The sequence below is a fragment of the Alligator mississippiensis genome, chromosome 5 (assembly GCF_030867095.1).
Source record: "Alligator mississippiensis isolate rAllMis1 chromosome 5, rAllMis1, whole genome shotgun sequence".
Classification (NCBI taxonomy): Eukaryota; Metazoa; Chordata; order Crocodylia; family Alligatoridae; genus Alligator; species Alligator mississippiensis.
In genome coordinates this window covers 78,993,121-79,012,248 of record NC_081828.1, presented here as the reverse complement: position 1 = coordinate 79,012,248, position 19,128 = coordinate 78,993,121, and the positions used below count along the sequence as shown (strand labels likewise).

Below are 19,128 nucleotides of genomic sequence, written 5' to 3'. Positions count from 1 at the left end.
AGAGGTTAGATCAAAGTCTGGTTTGGGGGTAAGGGTCAATTAACAGTGTTCACCTTTGCAACTTCTGGGAGGCAGAACATGAGCATTTAATAATGTACAGAGTGCTCGGGACAAGTTGTGTAACTGTGGGTCTAAGACAGACATGCAGCTATAATACATTATGGTCAAACACATAGGGTGCAGTAGGGGTGAACCTTTAGACAGAGGTGGGACTCTTTCAATTCAACCCTATGCAACATCAATAAAAGCAGCAGTCCTTAATAAATGGGGCAGAATGAATCATAATTAAAAAAAATATTAGGTCCTAGTTCTCAAGCATATGTGCAGAGCATTTGGTGGGGGCTCAGGGGCAGGGAACTGTGAAGGTGGCATTAAGTTGCCCTTGCACAATGTGTATCCTGGAACAATTTTTGTGATTGGGGTATATCTATACTGTAGTCAAGGTCTGACTACAGCTCATGTAGAAATAGCTAACATTAGCACAGGTATTTTGGGTATTGCTAGCACAACAACAAGAAACTCAACATAGGCTGCAAGATGCATGCAAGAAGCTGGGTAGATCCTGGGATGCATTACCCATGCTAAACTCTGATTTGCCAACAGTCATTGGTGCCAGAGATAATTGGTTTGAATTTCACTCAGGTGTGGTAACAAGAGCCACAGCCGCACCGTTCACTGTAGTGTAGACATACCGAAGGAAGTGACGTGTCAAAAACTACATTATTTATAACCACGTACCGTAAGTTATTGAAATAGTAAATGTTGTGCCTGGAACCTAGAAGATGTTTTTTTGTTTTGTTTTAAGCAATGACCAACAGCATTGCTAATTACTGTGAAACATGACTGCAGTCACCTTTCCAAATTACAATACCTATAAGAAGAAGAAATAAGAACAGTTTATATTTAATGGTGTCATATTATGGGGAAAAAGTTATTAGAGTTTGTAATTCTTGTCAAATATTAACATGTGCCCTGAAAGAAGAACACACCTCTTTTCCTGTACTGTATACTTGAACATTTGAGAGAGATTATTGGCAATGGAAAAACTTAAAGCTTAGTTAAGGCAGGTTACTGTAGCCCTTTCACATGCAAAACTTTTGTGCTATGGTATTTACGTACACACAAGGATTATACCATTGTTACTACCCAAATGCAAATACCAGTAGGCCATGTTCATCATATTTGCACAAAGTTTTCTTATTTACTATATTATACAGCTGTGGTTAAAATACTACCACAATATACTGGGTAATATACCCACATTTCTTCTATCTTCAATTAGATAAAATCTCTTTCAAATGCAGATATTTACACAGTTACAACTTTTCAGTGTTGTTTCAGGTGCACTGCCCACAATTAAAGTTCTTTAAGCACTGTCACAGAAAATATCTTGTTGGAGTGTCAGTCTGGTTTTCATCACAAGTACCAGGGCTGTGCAGAACTGACACAGGAGGAAAATGCTAGAACAGGTGATTCTATTTAAATGTCATGGAGGGGTGTTTCCCCTGTCACAGAAGAAATGCCTTTTTGAATAGAGAAAAAAGCAGCAGCATACAACAACCCCCACCAAAAACAAACAAACAAACAAACAAACAAAAAAACCCCCAGTGGTCTGTCTTGAACATCCTCCTTGGAATCACGCTCCCAATATGAGCAAAAAAGAGATTTTCCATGTGCAGCATCCCAATCCTGTGTGGAACAGCAGGTCAATCATGTATAGAGAGAATGTGGGATCTCCATCATTAGGAGGCTTTAAGTGCAGGTTAGCTAAACATTTGCCTAGTATAGTTTAGACAGGGATGATCCTGTCTTGAGCAAAGGGTTGAATAGATGACCTCCAGAGGTCCCTTCCACCTCAATTTTTCTATTCTTCTGTAACATCATTTCTCCTTTCCCATGTGTTCTTAGAAGTTGTACCTATATGACCAGGATCCACAGGTGGACTAGGGAAAGGAAGAGTGTAGGGACTACTACAGTGAGGTCACGGCAGATGTTCAATTTAAGGTGCAATGTGATTTGATCTCTGATCTCAACAATTCATGCCTCTTGTCATGCTACATGTGCCAATGAGGTGACCTGTGTTCCAAGCCATGGGAACACTCTGGAATTAAGGGCTTCATGTACTACCAAGGCTGGGAGCACCAATCAGTTGATTGGCCTGGTCACACATCCAATTTAATATGCAATGGGAACCAGCCACAAAGTCCATATTTTGTGTAATAACTTTGTGGCTTATTCCCTGTTTTATTGTGCCATTCATTCCCTTATTCAGATTTAACCTGCAACTGCACTGCTATAGCAGCCCTCCACAGTTAGAAACCCCCTTGTAACAGTGCTCGGTGGGAATGCAGAGCCCCATTGCTTTGCATCGCATAGCCTGTTGTCAAAGGTGAGGTTTGCTGAATGGTGGATTCATAGCAAAAATGGTAGAGCCAGCAAAAAAGGCATATCTACCTAGCTTCCAAAAGGATCTCAGATCTGTGGAAACTCTCCAAACTTTTGGGTCACCCAGGAAGTTCATTCAGAATCCACTTCTCCAGCAGAATAACCAGTGAGTAACTTCACAACTGGTTTATTGCAGAGATTACCTTCTTCCCTACCTTATCCCCCTCCCATGGATATTACTATAGAACATGCCTATCTGAACCTCAAATGGGCTTGTCTACACATGCATTAACACACTTCAGTTAGTGTGCATTAAATCTAGTGAGGCACTAGGAAAACGCACATTAGCTTGTCTTAACACACATTAACTAAAGAGCATGGTTTTAAGTGATGCTTAAGAGCATTACCCCATTTTAATGCACATTAATTAAATAGTATGCTTTCTTAGTGACACTTTAATGTGCATAAAAATAGCCTAATTCACATTAAAGAGCATGTGTAGATGCACCCTGTATGTGTTTCCTAAATCCTTGTCTTCAGTATCTAAGAGTGCCTGTACATGAGTGCCGAGGCTGCTCTGACATGCTGTAATTACAGTGTTGGAGCAGACTCAATTATTTGAGTCTGCTGGAGTGCAGTAATTACTGTGCTCCAACCAGCCTCTGCGTTTCGTTTATCAGTGCTCCTGCACTTCAACATGGCAGCAGGGGTGCTTTATCTAAAGATCATTGAATGAGCTTTAGATAAAGTACCTCCACTGCCATTTTGAAGCACTGGGACACTGATGCACGAGATGCTCAGGGCGCTTTAATTAGAGCAGCTCTTGGAGCCGCTCTAATAAAAGCATCTGCCCCCACCCCCGGACCATATGCATAGATGCTGCAAGTGCTGAATTTAAACTAAATATAAAACATAACATAATTCTGAGGATTTGGCCTAGCAGGACAGGTACCTGGGGCAGGGGAATCGCACATAAAAAGAGCTGGCGCAATTGGTTTGCCTTATGGACTAATACCCAGTAGATTTTATCAATATGTTATCAGCAGTTACAAATATAAAACCATCATCAGCTAAGGATACAGAACAGCAAAACTTTAAGATGCCAAAAATGATATTTGTGATTTTCATCTTGTTAAAGGCATCTGTGAAGGAATGTTTTTCTACAACAATTGTATGTAAAAAATTTAAATGGAGGCTTCCATAATTTATTATTTTCACATTAAATATTGAATTAAAAAAGATTTATTTTAACAATTGCAGATAAATCAGTTCCTTTTATTAATGAGGAGTATAAAGACAAGTAAGACTGTATAGTAACAGACAACTGCTACTATTCATGACTGTTGCCACCAAAGCTAATCTCATGACACGAGGTATAAAGGCTGTTTTGTTTATAACTATAGCTACAGTTGACCCACCAGATACATAAACTAGTAGAAAGTCCTTAGTGAAAAGAATGCGAGTGCACACAGTTTTATGTTTCCAGGATGTATTTGGTAGCCTTGTTGGTCCAAGACAAGAAATGTGAAAAACTAGAACTCTTGGTTTAGAAAGATACTTTTTATTAGACCAACTAGGAAATTGTGAAATCTTTTTCTGCAAGCTTTCAGGCTCAAACACCCTTCATCAGGCTCTAGGAAAAATAAAGATGGTAAAAAGTCCCCACGGATAGGAAATAAACTTCATTTTTGCACAGAAGGAGCTGGGGATGGAAAAACTGTCCCTCTGGGTCCATGAGAGTGTCTCTTTTCCCAAAGTCCTGAAGGTTGGAAAGTTTATCTATGATGTTTCCTTTTGCATAGGAGTCCTTTGAAGTTTTACAGTTTGTAGCACTATTTATCTGAAACAAGATGATTACAACATAAAACATACCCAACCAAATTAATTCTCTCTATAACAGTCTTGACACCAGGGAAGAATTTGGCCTGCTGGCTTCAATAATATTTATAGATCAAGTCCCAAGTTAAAGTTTTTCTTGTTAAGGACATGATATAGAGAAAGAAGTTGGTCTTATTCTGCGAGATCCAAATCTTTCAGTGAATTTCAAAGCTGAATATAGCCAGGAAAGGGTTTTTTTGGTGAATGGGTTACTTGAACAACAAATATGTGAGTTGTTGAGTAGTTTCAGTATCCTCACTAGTAAAATGTAATGAAAACTAAAACCTTATATTGAGAAAAGTAAAAATTTGAATTTGTTTTAGTTGCTACAAATCTTTGACCTCCCTCATTTTGCTGAGAAAATGGGGGAGGGGGGGGTGGAATTTGTTCCAGATTAACCAAAAATCCCCACCCACGTTTTCCTGTTTGGCTAGTAAACTGTGAAATCAATCATGCGCACACTGCTCTGGCTGACATTATGCTATATACAAGTTACAAGTGGAATGGCAAATGTAGAATCATCCCTATTGCAACCAATCTGTGAGATAAAAATAGTTTTACCCAGCAGCTCCTGTATCCATAGACTACAGCAAATGCAGCATTCATCGAGCTTTCCTTCAGGGGTGTTGTGCTCAGACCAGCTTCCTAGATTCTGCCTCTCACATAGTGTAACTCCACAGCTTCTGTTGGGGCAAAGCTTCTTTGTGGCCATGGAGAACGGACTCCCCTCTCCTCCCCTCCCAAAGCAGAGTCCTCACTTATGGATTTATGGATATTTTCATTTGCTTGTAGCTTGCCTATGGATTGTAAATGTAACCATCAACTTGAAAGCTAGTAATTTTTTGTGGAGTTAAAAGTAGTTTCAAGTTTTTCACCAGCTCTGAAACCCCTTTATTTAAAATAATATTTTCTCATTTTTTATTTTGTTTTTTGTTCCCTGCAGAAAAGACTTGCACTGACACCAGACTAACTTAATACTTATAAGGGAAAAAAACAGCAAGCCTAATACACATAAAACAAACTGAAAAGAGAAAGAGCAAAAAAACCTAATCTTTTTCTGAATACTTCTGGTTGTGGGGCTGCTGGCTAATAGCTGGAGCAATAATAGGTATATATGTATGGATGAAAGAGTGAGGTTTAAATTGGCATTATCCTTTTAAAATAATGGGAAGGAAATGGGATATGGATTGTGCCAAACATGTTAAGCAGGTAATAACCAAAAACTAATCTTAATCAAATATTTTAATGGGGTATTTACCATCTGGTAATTACTAGTAAAAACAAAAAAAGACATCCAAGGCATAGGTCTTCTAATACATCTATATTGTTTGGATAATGACTATTTTAAATTATTATTTGATAGTTGGCATATTAAATACTGTATATGAACAAGATCCTTGACAGCAATTTTGAAATCAATTTTTTGGATTTATTTCAAGAGCTAATGATTTATTTTGAGTATAAAGGTGCACAATTACATACAAAGCCTGTCAAGAATGTAAAGTACCTTTGCTTCATAGACCACAAGCCAGATTTCCACAAAGGGTTTTTTAACATGTGCTTCAATTAGAACTGGAGCAGCCTAGTTCTGATCCCTCAGGGCTTGTCTAGATGAGAGTGCACGGGTAGTTAGTTTGCAGTGCTTCAAAGCTGTTTGAGGTGCTGCAAACTGTACTTGGTGCAAGCGTGCACCCAATCACTGCACTGCTAGTTTGCAGCGTGGCAGCTTTTTTTTTTGACACTGGGAGATGCAGGTGTCAAACACCCCCCCAAAACAAACAAACAAACAAACAAAACAAAACAAACAAACAAACAAAAAACCACCACCAAAAAAGCAGTGCAGCACACATGGCAGCAGAGTGCCCCACTAGAAATGGAGCCTGGCTGGCCAGAACCATGCTCTGTCTGCTGGGAAGGCTCCGAGGGGATGGCTTGGTGCCGTTGGTGCCCAGGCGACCCCAGGTAAGGCTGCTGGCTGGCTCCAGCCTCCCCTACCCCACCCAGATCATTTTGCTGTGCACTGGAGCACACATGCAGGAGTGTGCCCTAGGACAAACAGCAGTGGCACAAATATGTGCTGCGGTTCTTTTTCTGCAGGAAACACATCCCCATGCATGTATGCACTCAACTGGGCATACCCTCAGAGTGGTTTTATGCTGGTGTAACCCTACTGTACAGTTGGATTACTTTTGATTTACACTAGTCTGAGGTCAGTACAGCCTTTAGTGCTGCTGATTTCATCCAATCATCCCTGTCCTGTTCTACTGTTTTTTGACCAACACTATTGCTGCAATGAATCAGCCTGCGGACCAAAACTCAGTAGAAGCTCATTAGATGGGTGCACTAGATGGTTCTATTGGCAATCTGGAAGCAGACAGCAGGTGAAAGGAACGACCGAGGAACCACTTGGGAGGGAAGGTATTAGGCAACACTTAAGATGTATTCATTGCACATACATACATATTTTCCTTTTTGAAAACGGATCTGTAGATGCTTTGAATAATTTTACTAGTCAGTCACCCATTTGCAAAATGATGACAAGTATAGATTTTGGTAGGTATCCTTTCTTGTATTTCATGCTATAATATAGCATGATATCATAGGCATGCAGAAATACGAGTTGAACTGAGCCAGCAAATAAATAAATACATTTTTGATAAAATTATTCAATAATTACTGTACAGGGAAACAATACCTTAGCTCCTCTGACCAAAAAAACAGCTGTTTTTGTGACTAGTTCTAAGAACAGAGTGATTTGGTCAAATATCCTCACAAAGCAGACACAGAAAAGGACAGTCAGCAAAAGCAGTTTGTTGCCTTTTAAATTTGAATATTTGCTTTGCACGAAGAAATAGAAGTGTGTAAGACAGACTGTGTATTACAAACATGAATAATTTGGCTCAGGACAATGATAGCTATGGTTAAAAATACAGGGAAGTATTTCAAACTGGTGAAAGTTGATTTTTTTAAGACCAACACAGACAAAAAAAAGGTGTTTTCTAAAACCTTTTAAGCCCTACACAAGATAATCCAAATATAGAAACCATGCATCTAAAACATCTGAATTGTATTACCTGTAAAGGAAATACACCTAATTTGGCACCTGCAATATTTATGCTTGCCTGTTATGATCTAAAAAAGTATTATTTACACGATGTATTTCTTTACTGAGGAAGTTCATTCAAATTCCTGCTCAAAGGAGCAGATTTTGATGCATTATTAAACTATGCTCTCAGGGGCATATCAAACATAGGTGATATTTTATTAGTAGCTGTAGGCAAACTCAGTTTGGACTACTTTCTTTATTATTTATCTCCCTGTACATATCTGATCTGCTGCTTTAACTTTGTTGACTAATATTATTCGCTAGAGTCTTTGTTGAGAAAACTAGAAATGTCACAAGGTAAAAGAAAATTTTATTTTCATAGTAGCTTTAATATACTGCTCCTAAGGGAATTCTAGTTGCTTTAGAAAGGGCTAGATATATATGGGTGAATCTCTTGTTCCTCAGTCTGCTAAAAGCCCTTCCATCTGTGCACAATGTAATGTAATAAAGGCACAATAAAAAGTATAGCGCGTGTATATTTTCTAAGTAAAAACAAGTCAGTCTTGCAGTTTACTGCCAACTGTACTATTACTTTAAACCACACACCCCTAAAATAAGGTTCATTTTTAGCTGCAAGTTCAAGAGGTATATCTTTAAGTTGCACTGCAGCATGATACTTTCTGTAAATGGGATTTATTTTTACAACAAGCAGGTGAATCTGAAATGGCATATTGGGACAACAGGACAAAACCCTCAAACTCAATATGTCAAGGCAGGAATTTCAAATCCCAGCAAATGTGGGGATTAATGGAATAACCATCCCCCAAACTAGCATATATAAAATCTAATAACGGCAGTGCTGACATTGCGTGACAGGCTGGCAGAAAGCTCTTCTAACTTATATTCAAAGCTTTCTCAAACAACTGGATATCATTAAGCAAGGGCTAAAAGTCATTAGTATCTCAGAGGGAAGAAAGCCTTAACTGAATATTTTAGTTCTTAAAAATACTCCACCAAAACCAAAGAAAAACCAGAACAAATAGACAAACTGGAATTTGAAGTGATGTTAGCCTTGATAGAAGATGACTAAATTTTAAAAGTAGAGAAATGTAAAATTAAAGCCACATAGCCATGTAATACTACCTTGCACCAGTCCCTTTCACTGAGCAACCAAAAACTGAAAAGCAAATAATGTACATTGTTGTCTTAGTATAATACTTAGATGAGGATGTGGAAAGCATGCTTGCCAAGTTTGCGGATGATACTTATGGGGAAAAGTGGTCACTGTAGGAGACAGGATGCAGATCCAAGTGGACCTGGACAAGCTGGAAAGGTGGGCGAAGCGGAACTGGATGCACTTCAATAAGGATAAATGCAGAGTGCTTCATTTGGGGAGAAGTAACCGGCATGAATATAGGTTAGGAGGAGATGTTCTGGTCAGGATGATGACTGAAAGAAATTAGGGTTATGGTGATCACAGGATGAACATAAGCTGTCAGTGTGGTGCTGTAGTCAACCGAGCTAATAGCATACCGGGGTGCATTAGCTGATGTGTCCAGTTCTGGGCACCACACTTCAAAAAAGACATAGGGGATCTTGAAAGGGTCCAGAGAAAGGCCACAAGAATGATTAAGGACCTGGAAGACAAACCTTATGAGGAAAGACTAAGGGATCTGGGACTGTTCAGCCTGGGGAAGAGAAGACTGATTTGCTGGCAATCTATATGTATGTAAGGGGTGAATATTCAGAGCGGAGAGAAAAACTGTTCACTAGCGCACAGCAGGGGAGGACAAAGAACAAGGGCCATAAACTGTTAGAGGATGGTTTCAGGCTGGATGTAAGGAAGAACATCTTTATGATAAGGGTGACCAGAATCTGGAATAGGCTTCTCAAGAAGATGGTGCAGTCCCAAACCTTGGAAGTCTTCAGGAAGAACCTAGACAGACACCTTGCTGGAATCATTTGATCTCAGCAGTATTCCTGCCCAGAGTAGCAGCATTGGACTCAACAATCTTTCGAGGTCCTTCCAGCCCTTCATTTCTATGATTTTATGAAAGTTATCTAGCTGCACTGCACTTCATACTGCTATTGCAAATGTCTGCCGCCATTCCTACTAGAAATCAGGTTAACTGTGCACAGGCCTAGACTTCCTAGATGCTGAAATTAACCCTTTAAAATGTACTCGGCGTAGTTTGTTTAAATTTCTTATCAAGAGAAAAGAAATGAAAGTTTATGTATATTCTACTGTATTTGAAACCTTTTTTTCAGCTATTCTAAACACAGTTAAATATTTTTAAAGCATTTTTTCTCTTAAGTGATTTTGTTGCATTTAATTATACTAAAACAGCTTTTTCTCCCTCTTCACTCAAAATCTTACTTTTCCTTGATGTCACCCATGGATTCATATTCATGCATCTGCAACGGTATGGGCAGATGAGCTAGCTATTGTGAGGTTAAAAAGGGGCAGCTACCATACATACTTGATTCCAAAATGAGGTTGCCCACCCCATTTAATATGGGGGGGGAAAAGACCCTCATCTGGCAACTGAGTACAAGGAACCATGGTGGGGAGTCAGGGGAAGGAAAGTAGTTGCTGTGGCTCTGGCTCTAGCTTGGGACCGGAGCTGCAGCTGCTGTTTGCTCCTCCACCATCTGTACATGCTCTGCCTCTCCCCCCTGCAAACTTGGACTCGACTCCCCCACCATCTCTCCATATTCCCCTGCCCCCACATCTACCTCCTTCTGCTCCCTGCAGCCTTGGGGTCTCCTCCTTTCCTCTGCCATGCTTCCCCACCCTTGCTTACTTTTGTTCCAGCACAGGCAGGCTCTGTCCCCACTCCAGCCTGAGGTGCAGAGCACATCCCCAGCCTGCCCCTGTAGCAGCAGCATGGGGACAGAGAAAGACAGACAGAGGGACAGGTGCAGAAGTGGTACGAGAATGTCTGTGCATCTGCAAACTGGTTCAACCTAGACTAACCTGCAAAGATTGAATCAATTCAGGGTGAGGCTTTTTGAATGTCTGTCCCTAGCTTTGGAGGATGTCTGATACTATTTGAAGGACTGTAGGTTTATAAACCTGTAATAGAACAGATGGTCAATGCACATAAACCAGTTTGAAAATGTCTGAAATCAGTTCAAGATAAAACCTGGTTGAATGTACTATCAGACTTAACTGATTTGGCTCAAACCAGTTTATGCAATATCTGTTGTAGACCCCTTGCTGGTTTAAGATAAATCAGACTCCCCCAGCATCCTGGCATGCTCTCTGGGCTGGGTGGGGTTCTCTGCTCCACAGCAGGGCTGGCCCCTCCCCTCTGCTCCCTGCCTGCAGCTCCAGCAAGACTGCGGGATGCTCTCCCCCTTCCCCTCACCGCCCTGTTAATCAGGAATTCCCGTTTCCCCTCTGCTTTGGGGAGAGGTTTCTGTGTATCAGCTAACAGACCACATGCTGGTTACAATCTGTGCTGAATCAACAGGTAGAATCAACAGGTAGCTGGTAATCTCCCTCTGTTATTTTCTTAATGGGGTGATAAACACTGAGTTAGGGGTGATAAACACTGTTATCAATTTCCTGCTGGGCTAATCAGAGTGTCCTGCAAGGCCTGGCCACGCCCCCCCTCAGCTCAGTCCTGTCGAAGGGAAGGGAGGGCTGCTCCAGTTCCCCCCACCCCCAGCTTTTAGCTTGAGCCACTGCAGGGATGTGCTGGGATGTCCATCTGGTTACAAATCTGATTTAGCTAGCCAGGTTAGACTAACCTGCAAAGATTGAATCAATTCAGGCTCAGGCTTTTTAAATGTCTGCCCCTAGCCTAGGAGAGAAATAAACTTGGGAACAACCAGGATTCAATCATACCTGGGACAACAAATGTCTGTACATGTTCTCTTCTGAAAGAGACCATAGCACAGTCCTCTAGCATCCCAGGGTGTTTTGCTCCCACTCCCACCCACCCACAGAGATCATGTCATTTGCTGGATTCTACTGCTCCAGTTGAGCAGGAAGCAGAGCACCTTCCCCTCCCTTCTCTCCTTCATACATAACCCCCATATTGTGATGCAGGGACACGTAGGCTGACCCTAAATCAGTCTGGGTCAACCAATCAGGATTGCTCTGAGCACTGCTACCATTCTGTCTCCAGTCAGACTGAGGAAGCCCGCATTGCATGCTGAGATGTGTGCACAGGGGTCCCCTGGCTGCACAGCATCAGCACCTTCAAGGTCTCAGCATTTGAATATCTGTTCAGGGGTCTCCAGGTAAGTTTTACTCTTAGGAAAGCAAGCCCAGGAAAAGTCTCCCAGGTCATTTGAACATGTGTATGCAGCCTTTGTAGCATCCCTTGCATGACCATTGCTATGCCAACAGAAGAGTACACTGGTTGGCTTAACTCATGTTATTTGGGAAGATGGTATAGCTATAACTGCCAGCTTAGTTGAGTGACAGAGGCTCTTCTTGTATTGAAAAGCCCTGCAACATACCATCTCCTACATGACATGAATTTAAAGTATAGAGTGACTCTAAATGTGACTATACATCTGACACTGGAAACACTGTTGGTTCATTGAACTGCTGTATGAGAAAGGTCAGTGAGAATTCCTCCTCCCTTCTCTATCCCCCAAAGTCTAGAGGCATAAGTTATATACTGTCCATAATCTTAAATTGACAAGGTCAGTCTTTCCATTACCTAATGCAGACCACATTTGTCAAATGTAAATACTACTGGGATAACAATGAATAATCTTTTGGATTACTCACTGGCACCTGGATCTTTCAGCAGAAATACAACTTCTAGTCTAATAATGTTTGTTACCATCTGAAACAGAAATATAAGCCTAAACCAAGACCACAGAGCTAAAAACCGTAGAACTTAGAAGAATTCAGAATCAAAGCCTGGCTCTCAGTTTTATGTTGGTTCTTGTTTCTGTTAAGTAAAATCTTAAACCTACATCTTGGTAGCACTGGAGGCAAGTCCCTTCCTGTTTTCCCTCATGGTGTCAGAAATGCACACAGACACACTTTGCCTAGTTTATCTCTCATCTCATATGACAAAAAACTGCCCCCCCTCCCCCCAAATCTATCTCCCTTAATCAACTGCAGAAAAACTTATTGGAGTCTGTGTGCTCCATGGCTTATAATATTGAGCTCTATACAAAATTTACAGAAATTAGTTGGTATTTTAATATATCATGTTATATATATCTTTTCTATTTACAACCTTTACTTTTGTTTCCTCTGACATATAATGTTACACAACCATAGTTTAAATTTCTATTTTAACTTTCTGGCTAGGCATTGGACATGGCCACAGTTATGCTTATGAGATCCTAGAGCTATCCAAATATTATTGCTAACTGAATGGCAATCACTGTGCTCACTGAGACCCTGATCCTACTCTTCTAATTGGATTTAAGTAGGACTTCAATGCTATATAGGAATTAGCTAACAATTGACTGGATGAATAGCACCCAGACAGAGTAAGTGTGAACAGGCCTGGAAAAATATTTTCAGGTCTAGCTTGTACCATTTGTATAGAGCCCTAATGAATGGTAAGAAGCTATGCTATACCAAGGCAGGCATGAGGCATTCATTCTTTGAGTAGTGCAGCTTATTCACCTCACTTGACTTCCCCCCCTCTCCAGATTGCACTCTGCACCCCAAGGGAACCTAATACTTAGGCCCCACTCAATGCAGTGTGCTCAACTATAGGCTAAACTTCTGGGGCATAGCTCTGCCACACTGCTCATCCACATCACAGCTGGGCACTGATGGGGCTCCGCTTGGAAAATACTGTGTGACATTAACTCTCAGTGGGTACATCTACACATGCACTTTATTGCAAAGTTGACTAATTAGCTCTTCAGTAAAACCCAACTGTTTACATGTGTGCTCATATTAGGGCACAGTAAATTAATTAACTGAGCTGTAGGATAGTACTACCCAGGACAAGTATTATCCTATGGTGGAGTGATTTATGCTGCTGCAACACATGTAGATGGTGACTGGGGCTGGCTGAAACACAAGGGGGCTACAGTGTGAGAGCTGCATGCTGGCTAGCCCTGCACTGTAGCACCCTCATGCCTCAGCCAGTCCCTCCACCACCCAACACTGCCACCCAGATTTTTGGCTGACCCCCTGTGCCTCCTGCCAGCCTGGAGCTGTTCCTCTTCAGCACAGACTGTTGAGGTCCCGAATGCACCTGTAAATGCAGTGCCTGGGAGCAGCTGACTCAAGCATGAACTGCATTAGAGTTTAATACATCAGATTAATTGCTCGTTTAGATGCACCCAGTGCGACAATCCTACTGACTGCCAGTTAAAACTATGACTATATACATTTAAAATTTGACAACACTTCAAGGGAACATTATCTTCCTATTGTACAAAACGTTTGAAATTCCATTTGTTTTTTGTGGTATCATCTTGACATTTGCTGCATTTCATTGGGAGCTTGGTACTGCTATGCTTAGACATGCCATCTCTTTTAAACTCATTCCACCATTTGGAATCTCCATGCAGCTATGGCATTTTTAATCCCATGTCATCATATTAGTATTTTCTGTGTCTCTATTTTGTTTAAATAATGAAACTATCCTTTGTTGTTTTCTGCAGTCATGACGCATGCTTCTTTATGAATTTAAATTCTCAGGAAAGAATCTGAGACACACTAGAACTTAACAGAAATGCAAAGAAAAGTATTTCTGGAAATTCTTCCTTGAAAATTTTCATAACAATTTTGAATTGTTGACTTCTTTTGATTGGTGTGAATAATAATAATAATACACACATATTAAAAGAAACATACCTTGTTTTTAATTGAAGTGTTATACATTTTCAACGGACTCGTGCAAATTTTCTCATCATCCTGTGTGTAACCACAGGACTACTAGTACTCAGTGTCTCTTTAAGATGTTTTATAACTCCAAAGACTATTCTTAGCAGGTGGTATAGTCAACTTCTGCAGTGCTTGCCTCCTCCGTCCTTAGGCAATGTGTCTATTGAAAGACAGATACTAGACCTTTCTGGTCTTTACTCCGGCAAACCTCCCAGATCTTGGCTAAGAACATGTTAAGATATCTCTGGCTAAGATATTCAAGGATGGTGGATTTAGCAGGGAGGTTCAACAGATTCTAGATGTCCTCTCTAACCTTGGGAAAGACAGGAATCTGACTTAAGTAGTAGTTTTGCCTATATAAGCACAGAATTTTAAAAAGAAAAAGAAAACCTGCATAAATTAACTAATAAGAAATATGACTTATCTGTGTTTTCTTTTAAATTTAGGAAACTTTTTTTTTTTAAATCTTTAAGCAGGACCTAATCTAGTTACTACATCAATGTATACAATTGGTCACTGCAAATCAGCAGCAAGTGCAGGGGCTGACCCAGAGATGCATAAAAATGTAAATCTTAGGTAGAAAATCTTTTTATAGAGCACATAGCAGTTTCAGAGCACATGTTAGAACGACTCAAGCCATTCATGATTTAAAGATTAGGAATTTGTTCGCTATTAAGAAAAGGAATTAACTGCCTGCACATGACTGTTGGTGCCTGATTCATGAACATTTGTTACTGGCAATTTTTTGTGCAAGAGCTCTCATAGTTTTATAGGTAGTATGTAGAAATATAGACGCATTGTATTTTCCTGTCCTCCCCACAGTCAAGTGTTAATAATTCCCTCCCCTGCCATACTACATAGATGCCTGTTACTATTTCAGATGGATTTCAATCCAGAAGAGCAGGCTTTGTGCTGGTATTTTTTAATTAAAATCCCCTTTTGCTTAGCTCTTTTTTGTCCTGTGGAATATCTATCAATCAGAAAGAATTACTGCAGGACGTACCACCTGGCAGGAGGCCAGGCTGTCCCCTCCCCACAACTCTGCCTCAAACTTTTTTTTTTACTTCATTAACTAAATGCACTGAATAAACCTTAACATCTCAGCTAAATCCTATTGGCCCTGGATTTGCTGCTTAATGCTAAAACCCTAGCGACCCATTTTCTCCTGTTGATACTTCTATCTCTGGTGGCAGCCAGCACAGGAAACTTTCTAAAGAACTTAAAAATATATAAGAAACAAAAATTGGGAGAATTCATCATTCCCTCTTTCTGTTACTGTGCATAAACTATGCATAATCTCTTTGCCTTTTGTGTAATTCTTCCTCTCCTTTTGTGCTTCAGAAACAACAAAGTGAATCTGTTGCTCAGCGAATGGAAGTGGCAAAACGCAGTTGTTATTAAAGTGTGACAGGACCACTTAAAAAAAAAGCATTGTCTCTCAAATTGTATAGTGAATTCTACATTTTCTTGTGAGAAACGGTTACTCAAATTTACAGCAATATATTATCACAGCAATGCTGTATTTTGATTGGAGCTCTGAATGAATCTGTAGCACTAAAAGTGGCTATTTAAGCTTATTTTTAGACCTTTATGTTGGTTTGCAATTAGTGCAGTTTCTATCTTTTGTTGCTTATAATCATTTGCTGTGCTGCTTTCACAGGCTTAATAGAGATGTCTAAGGTTATTCAGACTAACCGCAGCCTGTTCACTGCTAAACCCTCCCACTGCACCCAGTTTGTAATTGTTACACCTGACCTCCCTCCTTCTCAGCTGTCAAATCCTCCCCCTGCCCCTCCTGACAAATATCTTGATGCTCACTTTCCAGCTCTCACGTCTTTATGCACTAATCCCCACCAAAGAACCCACATTCAACTCCCCTCCCAGATGCACAACCCACCTACAGCAAAACTTTGCCATTCTCTCTCCTTACCCCTTCCTAGCTGCCACATACTCCCTGTGATAGATGCCCAATCTTCTCCCCACAATTTTTCAAAACTATGTGCTCCAACTCGGCTTCCTCATCCAGTGGCGACATGTAGGGGGTGCACGTGCACCCCCTGAGAGTGCCAGTGCACCCCCTGACCAGCCGCACTCACTGCTTAGGCGATGGGCAGGGGGGGCAGGCAGGAGTGCCAGTGCCCCCCCTCCCACAAGTGCTGACCAATTAAATAAGTGGCCGCAGCCACTCCTGGAAGTGACTGCAGCGATCGGCCGTCACGGGACCAGCTGCGGGGGACCCTCCTCCCCCCAGGTATGTGGGACTGGTTGCGGGGGGAGGGGGGGTGTGGGGCATGTGCCCCCTCCCCCCCGCCCGACTAAGGCGGCACCAGTCGCCCACGTCCTCATTCCCCTTCCAGCTTCTGAAGTCCCACTCCTCTGGCAAATGTTCCATACACCTGCAAGGTCTTGGCTTCAGCTACATTCCTCTTTTACCTTTTGAGCCTACTCAACTTCTCCTACTGTAGATAAGTACCCTGTACCCCCCAAAAACCCTTGTGCCATGCTTCCTGAAAGAGTCTGGTCTGAACTCCCACTTCTTAGAAAAGATGGAACTGGAAGGCTAGATTCTTTCTTGCCCTGCATAAGAGTTGCAAATCGCTACTATTCTCATGTGCTGGATTTTTTTTGTGCTTAATCTGTACTTAATGCAGTTCACATCCGCGCAAGGAAACTGAGAATCCATTTCACCCTTTTCAAAAGGACAACGACTGACTGTTTGGAATGACATCAGAGAGCTTTTTTGTTTATTGTCCAACCAACAAGACAGCATTATAAAATCCTGCACAAAAATATCTGTCAAATCAGTTCATATTAATGTCAAAAAAAAACAAAATTCCCCTCACAGAGCTTAATAGCTAACAGAATTCTGAACAGTATGGGCCACATCCTGAAATGCTTCTTCATTTAATACTCAAATTCTTCCTTAGGCAAACTTTCATGGAAGTCCCGGGGCATAAGGACCAAGTAAAAGTTGAAGACCCAGCTCAAGATTCTGGACTTCTGGCAAAAAGCAATTCATAAAAAAAGGGAGGATTAAAATAGTAAAGTACCTAATGGTAAATCAACTGTAGAATTTAGGATAAACCACACATGTGCCATAAGGCTGTTTTCAAATAATGAGGCTTTCTAATGGAGTGGGCTTTTTTGCTATTATTTTCTTATTTATCACTAAGATGCATTACCCAGATTTTTAGCTTTAAAAATACAAGAAAAATATATTAATTCATTAAAGGATAAAACAAACGTGTACTACATTCACAATTCATTACATTATCATACCACATACAGTATGGAGAAGGTTTACAGGCACTTCTTGAAGAAACTAATAGCAACTGATTTCAATATTTTGAAGATCTTCAGCTTTTCATGAATAAGAAACTAGGAATTTTAAGGAAAGGTATTGTCTGACCAAGAAATCCATTCACTTGTATACTTATTGTTATCTCTAGTCACAAATAGATTATAATGCAGTTATAAAGGGATCTTCTCATATAGTAAACCAGCTATTTCAACTTGCAAAGCTGTTATCAATATTATGCATGCATCTTTGCAAAGATTTTTATTATTCTATACATGTTTTAGTGTTCTCTTACTAGGGATTTTTAAAAAATACAATTGATGTATCACTAGCAGCATTTTCGTTTAAATAAAATAAAATGCAATGTCAATCGCAACCAACTGTAAGCCTCTTAATAAGTGCTTGTCTACCTTTCCTATGGCCAATTCCTGGAATCCATTTTGAGTAATCCACAACAGTAGTTTATGAACTTTGTACCAGACATCTTTTTAGGTGATAAGTACTGCACAAGTGGATTACTACTCACTTGCCTCCATTTTGAGCGGTTGTGTCACTTCTATAAGCCTTATATACAAGGAAAAAACAAGACAAATAGCTAGATCTGAAGGAAAATTAATTTTGCAACAATGCACTTAAAAAGGATTTAAAAAAATTTTAACATTTGAAGGTATTGATACACAACAACTGAACTGATTTCCTTTCTGTGACTTGATTTTCTTGCATGTCATTTATAGTGGAGTTTGCTGCTAGTCTACATTTAGTAAATTTATCTTATAAAAAATTATGAAGAGAACAAATAGAAAATACCTTCAAACACATAAGAATAACAAAAAACATATATATTTCATGGTAGCAGGATTGTGTTTAAACATAGATCAGTAACAAATAACATCCTGAAGTTATGGAGTTGTAAAAAAGATGTCAAATGAACAGATGGAAATTTAGTTAGCCTTAAACATATAGTAATACAACTTTTTCTAACCTAAAAAGAAAATATTTTGACTTTAGGATATCCAGAAATTTAACACAATCCTATTAGCACTATCCTAAATTTGCTGTCAATTTCCTGACTAATACTGAATTTTCTTTAAGAACTAGGTATTAAAGAAGTTGCGTATGTTCTTTTTCTCCATTATCTAACACATATGATTAGGCTAGCGGCTGTCTTGTTTTATCAACAAGATTTAAAAAAATCTCAAAAAATTGCAATAATCGGCTAAATATATTCAAACAGCTTCAAATGATAAGACTCATAATACATGAGAAAGTATTTCAGTTCACTTGATTTTTTATTGTAATACCCATTTACAGTATGCCAAAAAACTTCTTAGCCTCTGCTTTTCTAATCAGACCACAACAGCTTGTGGTTTTTTTTAGTGAATAGCTTGCTTTTGCCTGTCCTGATTTCACATTAAACTTACAGCAAACTATTAACTGGGGAGGGAAGCAGGGAGGGTAAGAAAGCCTTTAAATGATATTATAGCATTTAAATCCTCAAGCTGCCAACTCAGGCTGAGCTGCTCACCAAAATGAAGCGCACACATTTCAAATGACAATCCCCAATACATATTTTAATGTAGCCCTCTTGTCCAGATGATAAGCCATACAAACATTTAAAAAAAATCTCCATACAAATCACTTTAAAAGCAACTTGTTAGTTTAAATCTTTGAAAGATTTGCCTTTTGTTAGGCTTC

General features: G+C 40.0%; 1 protein-coding gene across 11 annotated transcripts in view; it reads right to left on the bottom strand.

Annotated features, from left to right (window-relative positions):
- Window positions 1-19,128, bottom strand: part of LOC102558349 (poly(rC)-binding protein 3) — a 929,340-nt gene that overhangs the window by 239,193 nt on the left and 671,019 nt on the right. The window lies entirely within an intron of this gene.